Source organism: Herpailurus yagouaroundi, unplaced genomic scaffold (genome assembly GCF_014898765.1).
Source record: "Herpailurus yagouaroundi ecotype Mexico unplaced genomic scaffold, PumYag 67681, whole genome shotgun sequence".
Lineage (NCBI taxonomy): Eukaryota > Metazoa > Chordata > Mammalia > Carnivora > Felidae > Herpailurus > Herpailurus yagouaroundi.
In genome coordinates, this window is record NW_024420481.1 from 4,218,187 (window position 1) to 4,226,236 (window position 8,050).

Here is an 8,050-nt window from a genome sequence, read left to right on the forward strand (position 1 = left end):
GGAGGGGTGGAGGGGTGGAGGGCCAGAGGCCGAGCCAAGAGGAGAGGCTGGAGCTGCCGGAGAAGGCGAGGAGGAAAAAGCGGAGGAAGGAAACCCATCCTGCCCCCAACACCCGAGTGTCTCCTGTTACCAACCGAAAGGTGTAGCCTCAGGAAGAGGTGATCGGAGCCGTTGAGAACAGGCGGTCACGTGAACCGAGGAGAGAGAGCGAGAGAGCGAGAGCGAGAGAGAGCGCTCCGGAGAGCCAGCGCTAGTGAAAGCTGACAGACAGACCGACCGACAGACAAAGAGCCTGAGAGGGAGGCCGGTGGGGAACGCGAGAGAAAGGAGGAGCGGGAGGGAGGAGGGCGGTGCGGCCCCCCCCCCCCCCCCCCTTTCCCCTCTCCTCCCCAGCCTCAACTCTCTGGTCACACACTTGGGGGCCCAGTGACTGAATAGGGACCGGAGACCCTGTGCTCCAGCCAAAGTGGCCCCTTGTTGCTGCGCTCACTCTACCCATGCAGCTAGGTTTGACGCTAACCCACTCCTGGAACGACAAAACCAGCTATAATTAGGCCTGGTGCACACTCCTTTCTAGCTTACAAAATAAGGACAACTCCCTGTTAGCTGCAGGGGCTCCCTAGGGCCCTGGGAATCCGGATTCTCCCAGACCTTAGAGTTGCCCCAACCCCCAAGTCGGTGAGTCCATTCCATTGGATAGGAACAAATGTGGCAAAGGCTAGGAGCCCACTGTGCCAGACACTGTGCTAGGTCCAGGGGGCTGCTGAGATGGACAGCACATCTGAAAGCTTCTGTTCTGGAGGGAGAGAAGGTCACAGAAATGGCTGTGAAAGGGGCTCTATCCAGTGCTAGGAAAGTGCTAAAGGGAGTATGGAGGAAAGAGAAATGACTGAAGAACTCCAAGGCCTCTTGGAGGAAGTAGGATTTGAACAAGGCCTGGAGGGCTGAGGAGAGCTCTTGATTCTGGGGGATAGAGGTGCAGGTGGAGGCATTATTCTGAGCAGAAGGGCTGGAACACAGGCCAGTCAGTGCCTTCTAGCAGGAACGTGCACTGGTTCATAATTATAAAGGTAAATCTGTTGTTTTAAAACAAATTGAATTGTAAACATTGCTATTTTTCTTTATCTAGTTGCAGGCTCTACTGCTGGCCCCTTGTTGGTGCTGATTACTGGGAATTGGCTATAATTTTCCAAAGTGCTACCAGTTCAATGAAAACTTTCCTCAGTACACTTTTTCCACTGGGGAAGCTCAGGCCAGGAGGAAATGAAGTCATTATCCTGTTCTCTGTCCCCCTGCCCCACAGGGATAGGAGATGGCCATCGACTTGGTGAGTATAGAACAGGGGCACCCAGAGATTTGCCTTAGTCCTACCCTTCCCTCTCATCATGTGCTAGGCCTCACCATTGGTGTCACTGAGCAGGGATTCTGAATCCAGATTCCAAGTCCCCGGAAGCCCATCAGGGGTTTGGCCATCCTGGTCCTTTCTTATTGGCATATTAATCATGCAAATTCCTTTGTCTGTTATCCTTTTTAGCTTGCAAAACACAGTCAACTCTCTGTTATCTACAAGGGTTACCAGGGTGCTCTAAGATTCCAGGATCTCCCTGACCTTAAATCTCTCTCCCCTCCAGCCTGCTAGGAGTTGGGGCCCCGCAAACAAAGGAGTATTTTAGTGTGGGGAGGGACATGATAGCAATAAGCCTTGGATGGCAGGCACAGTATGTGGAGTCCCCAAGGCTAGGGATATCACTTGAGATATGGCTGGCTGGGCTTCTCAACGCAAGGGGACCCAAGCCTCATAAGAAGACTGTAGACATAATGACACCCTCCTTAACATTCTAGTGAAAAGGCTGAACCCTCCCCAGGCACCCTGTATATACAAGGCATTAACATCATCACAATTAACTTGTTTGTGACTGTTACGCATTTACTTCTTTATTCAGTCTTTTATTCCACAAATATCTATTCGGCACGACCAGGTGCCCCTCCCAACTCAGGGCTGGGGACTGAGACCCTCCCCACCAGGAGCTCCTGCTCTACTGAGAAAGAGATCACAAATTCTGAGGAACAGGAGAGAATGCTACCTTTTATTCCTGCTCTAAGAAGGATTAATTAAATGAAGAAAGGGACAGTTGGGAAAAGGTAGAAAGCAAATGTTCATTGTCAAAACTTTGGAAAACAGAGAAGAGCAGAAACATAATTTTTAATCAATAATTTTTAATTATGCAACTTCTGAGCTGTGTGGATTTTAGCTAGTTGGCCTCTGGGAGCCTCACTTTTCTACCCTGTAAAGTGGAAGGAGTTGCTACACAGGGTTCTTGTGCAGAGGTGTGTGATAATTTAAGTAAGTAAAATGCCAAGACAGAAGCTGGTACATAATAGGCTCTTAATATTTTGCTGGTATCTAGTAGTGTTACATAACTACCATCTAAAACAATCAAATACTGGGGCACCTGGGTGGCTCAGTCAGTTAAGCATCTAAATCTTGATTTTGGCTCAGGTCATGATCTCACGGTTTGTGGGATCAAGCCCCACGTCGGGCTCAGCACTGATAGTACTGATCCTGCTTGGGATTCTCTCTCTGCCCCTCTCCTGCTCAGGCTCTCTCTCTCTCTCTCTCTCTCTCTCTCTCAAAATAAATAAATAAACTTTAAAAAACACAATCAAATGCTGCTAACACTTTGGGTGCATTTCCCTCCGGGTTTTTTTAAACGCATATTTTTTTCCATGCAGTTTGCAATTCAACTCAGTATATACCATTTTATACCTTGGCTTTGCAGTTTTACTTAAAATTATAACAAGAATTTTCTCATATTATTAAAAAAGTTCCCTGAAAATGTCATTTTAGTGGTCACATAATAGTTCTTTGTGTAGATTCCTGCTCCTTTCTAAAAGCTCCCAGGTTGTCAGTTGTGTCTCGGTAAAGCTGGACAACAAATAAAGAACCAGAGCTTTCCAGCCTGCTGTCTCCTTTATTCTTTACATATCACCACCCTCGAAATACTAGGTATTTACTGAATATAATTAATCATGGAACCACACGTTTCCCATCCCCCTCCCATTCAGATCCACTCCCATTCAGATCCAGTTATTTCCTGAGACATTGATTGGCCTTGGTCCTTTCACTTGGGCGTTTGTGCCCTACCATACACTCATTGGCAGCCAAGACGTTCTCAGACCTTGTGGTAGGTACCCTGTTGTAATGACACAACCACTGCCTCAGAGGACTCCTCCTCTCTCCCTTCAGCATCTTTGCCTCTCCCTACTCCCTACCCTGCCCCCTAAGCCTGGGCTGGAGGTTCCTCAAGGACTCTCCGGATGCCAGTCCCGTTTCTCGTTTCTACCTTTCAGGCCAGAGGTGGCACCGCCACTGCCCTGCAAATTCAGTTTTGATGTCACAAAGAAAGTAGGCTAGAAGGCAAACACTGTAGCCACTGCAGGGCCTCCGGAGGGCTAGATCAAGCTCCAGTGTCTGGAGGAAGGTTGATAGGTCCCCTTCTTGCCTCAGTCTTGCTGCAGGTGTGAATAATTACAGAACAGTGAGCCAGGGAGGGGGGGTTGGGGGAGAATGGGTGTTTGTCTTGGGCCATTTTTTTTTCATTAGGGAAATCCCTCTAACCCTTTTGAGTTTCTCCAAATCTGAGCCAAACTCGTCAAATACATGGCTTGCTGTGGGGAAACCTAAAGTCAGCAACCATGTTTCCAAACACAGCCCTCCAGCTTCAAGACAGGGAGATCTTTATGTGTCCAGAGGGTTCAGTATCAAGCAGGCAGTCTGAGGTTCTAGAACATAACACTTTTCTTGGGGAGAAAAGAATAGAAAACCCTTTGGGGTTCTAGGAGAGGTGTGGATTCTAGTTAATAGGACAGTCCTGAGGGCAAGAGCTCATTCAATAGAAAATATCACCCCTTTCAAATCAGTGGGGAAAGAAGGGGTTATTTAATGAATGATTTGTGGATAGCTGATTATTTGGGGGAAAAGTTAGCACCTCATGCCATCCGCCAAAGTAAATTCCAGAGCTAAATCCTAGTAACCTAATCAGGTTCTTGGTTGCAAACCATAGAATCCAATTGCAACTGAAGCAGAAAAGGACTTTGTTGGAAGGCTATTGGAGATTTCACTGTGAGTGGAAGTGTAAAGAACCAGCCTCAGGAAAATGGTAGGAACCAAGGGAAGCAGGCACAGTCAGGATCATGCCACAGGACTGCCTTGCTCAGGATGCTGAAAGTGTGTGGTCCCCTCCAGAGACCTGCCGCTGCTCTTCTGGAGGCCTGCTGCTGAGACCTTCAGGAATCATTGCTGCTCTCCCCTGCAGTGCTATAATGCTGAAGTACCAAAATGCAAAGGGAGTGACAGCATTTGACAGGCCACGTCCCCACTACCTTGGCCGCCAGCAGATAGGGAGAGGGAATATCTATCTACATTCTGTGTCCCTGGAGATTTGCTTCAAATCATCAGGCTGTTTGGATACTGAGCAACCCAAACCAAAAATGTCCAATTACAGTTGCTAATGTTTCTTGAATACTAGCTATGTGCTAGATGTTGGGCCAACTGCTTTGCATACATTATTTCATTTAATCCTGAAAACAATGCTGCAAGTTGGAAACTATTATTTGTCTCCACTTTATAGAGAAGGAATCTGAAGATGCCCTTGGTCACACAGCTAGTAAATAAGGGGTAGAGCTGAGATGTGGTCCCAGGGTGGGAACTTGGTTTATCCACTATGCTCCAGAGTGGTCAAGAATGACAAACAGTAAGACCATAAGCAACCTACAAGAAAATAAGTGAATATTTCTGTGATCTTGAGAGCAGGGAAAGTCTTTCTAGGCATAAAGATAAATCAAGAAACAGAGGTGCCTCAGGGGCTCAGTTGGTTAAGCATCTGACTCTTGATTTCAGCCCAGATCATGATCTCATGGTTCGGTTTGTGAGATTGAGCCCCGAGCCCCACATCAGGCTCAGTGCTGACAGCCTGGAGCCTGCTTGGGATTCTCTCTCTTTGTCCCTACCCGGCTTTTGCAGGCACATGCGTGCCTGCTCTCTCTTTCTCAAAATAAATAAATAAGCATTAAAAAAATAAACAATAAAGGACACAAAAATATAGATTTGGCTATGTAAAAGTGTAAAACTTCTGCATTTTAATCCCTTTCACTCATTTTTCCTACCCGACTCCCCACCTCTGGCACCCACTGATCTTGGTATCTACAAGTCTGTTTTGTTTTGTTTTTAGATTCCACATATAAGAGAGATCATATGATATTTGTCTTTCCCTATTTGGCTTAAGAAAGAAACACTTCTATTTTTTTTAAGTTTTTAAAAAATTTTTAGATATTTATTTATTTTTGAGAGAAAGAGAGAGTGCCAGTGGGGTGGGGGGGGGGGGCAGAGAGAGAGGGAGACAGAATCTGAAGCAGGCTCCAGGCTCTGAGCTGTCAGCACAGAGCCCAACGTGGGGCTCAAACCCACAAACTGCAAGATCATGAGCCAAAGTCGGATGCTTAACCGACTGAGTCACCCAAGTGCTCCTAAACTTCTGTTTATTAAAAAAAACACACCCTAAGGAAAATTACAAGGACTAATGACAAGGAGTATTTGCAATATATGACAAAATTGTAGTACCTTTGATATACAAAGAAGTCTTACAAATCCACAAGATAAAGAACAAAATCTCATTAGAAAACTAGGCAATGGACAGAAATTGGCAATTCACAAAACAAGAAATACTAATGGCCATTGAACTAGGAAAAATATTCAATATCACTAAAGAAGCACAAATCAAATATTGAGATACCAAGATACAATTTTTTAAATAATCTCTATACCCCATGTAGGGCTCAAACTCCCAACCGCAAGATCAAGAGTCACATGCTCTACTGACTGAGTCAGCCAAGTGCCCTCAACATGTACTTTTTTTACTCATCAAGGTGGCAAATATATGCATACGTTTTTATTTATTTTAATAATATTTATTTATTTATTTATTTATTTATTTATTTATTTCAGCAATATTCTGTCAGTTTAGGGAACCAGCTTTATTGAGGGATAATTAGCCACATTCATTTAAATGGTACAATTTAATGAGTTTTGATATATAAATCCTGCCATGAAACCACTGCCACAATTAAGATATAGAACATATCCATCACCCCCAAAACTATGCTCATTCTCTTGTATAGTCCATCTCTTCTTCCACCTTTGTCCCCAGGTAACCATTGATCTGCTTTCTGTCATTATGGTTTCATTTGTATCTTCTAGACGTTAATATAATAGGGCTATACACTATGTAGTATTTTGGTCTGCTTTCTCTCACTTAGCATCACGTTTTTGAGATTTATCCATATTGTTGCGTGTATCAGTAGTTTGTTCCTTTCCACAACTGGGGGGTGTTCTGTTGTAATAAATATACCATATTTAAAAATTCATTCACCTGGTGATAATCATTTGGGTTGTTTCCAGTGTGTGGTGACTGGTATATTATGGATAAAGCTGGTGTGAATACTCTGGTTGGAGTGCAGACTAGTAAAATCTTTTAATAGGTCAGGGGCGCCTGGGTGGCTCAGTCGGTTAAGCATCCGACTTTGGGTCAGGTCATGATCTCATGGTTCGTGGGTTTGAGCCCCGTGACAGGCTCTGTGCTGACAGCTCAGAGCCTGGAGCCTGCTTTGGATTCTGTGTCTCCCTCTCTCTCTGCCCCTTGCATGCGCTCACACACACACACACACTCTCTCTCTTAAAAATAAATAAACATTAAAAAAGATTTTAATAAGTCAATTTGCACTATGTCAAAATATTTAAAATACATATACTAAAATTACATGATGTCCAGGATTTGCTTCAAAAATAATCCATTGGTATGAAGAAATGGGTAAGGGTGTATGTGAAACAAGATTAGCCATTAGTTGATAATTATTGAAACTAAGAGATGGGTATATGGGAGTTTGTTATACTATTCCATTTTTGTGTATGTTTAAAAGTTTCCATCATAAAATTTTAATATGCATACATCTTGATCCAGTTATTCCTAAAATCAGATATTCACAAAGGGTGTTCACAAGGAATTACATTTATACATTTATAATAACAGAAAAGGGTAAACAATCTAAATACCCAACAAATGATAGGGCAATAAATTATGGCACATTCGTTGAATGGAATAATAGTACGGAGTCTCTAAAAATCATGGTTTTTTAAAGTTTTTATTTATTTATTTTGGGGGAGGGGAGGAGCAGAGAGAGAGAGAGAGAGAGAGGGAAAGAGAATCCCAAGCAGGCTCCACACTGACAGCACAGAGCCCATCATGGGGCTCAATCCCATGAACCGAACCTGAAGATCACGACCTGAACAAAATCAAGAGTTAGTCACAGGGCTACTGGTTGGCTCAGTCGGTTAAGCATCTGACTTCAGCTCAGGTCATAATCTCACAGTTTGTGAGTTCGAGCCCCGTGATGGGCTCTGTGCTGACAGCTCAGAGCCTGGAGCCTGCTTCGAATTCTAGGTCTCCCTCTCTCTCTGCCCCTCCCCACCTCTCACTTTCTCTCTCTCTCTCTCTCTCTCTCTCTCTCTCTCTCTCTCCCCCTCTCAAAAATAGATAAACACTAAACAAAAAAAATTCAGCCGCTCAACTGACTGAGCCACCCAGGTGCTCCCAAAAAAGCATGTTTTCAAAGATATTTACTGACATTTAAAAATGCAATATACATGTTATTTGGAAAATGCAATTTACAGATCAGTTATATACAGTATACTTCCATTCTTATTTAAAATATATAATAAATACAAATAAAAGACTGGAATGTTAATGATGGTAAATTATGTGGTGGGATTACAAATGATTTTTATGATCTTTATAGTTTTCTGTATTTTTAAAATGTCTACAATGAGCATGTGATACTTTGATATTTTTAATGGAGAAAAAGTAGTATTTCATTTCTTTTTGTACTTTGCATGTTTTCACTTTCCTTTCCTTTACATTGTCTTATTTTTAACACTACAAGACCAACAGAACAACTTTTTAAATATTCCCACAGACCCAGAGTAGTACATTCTCAG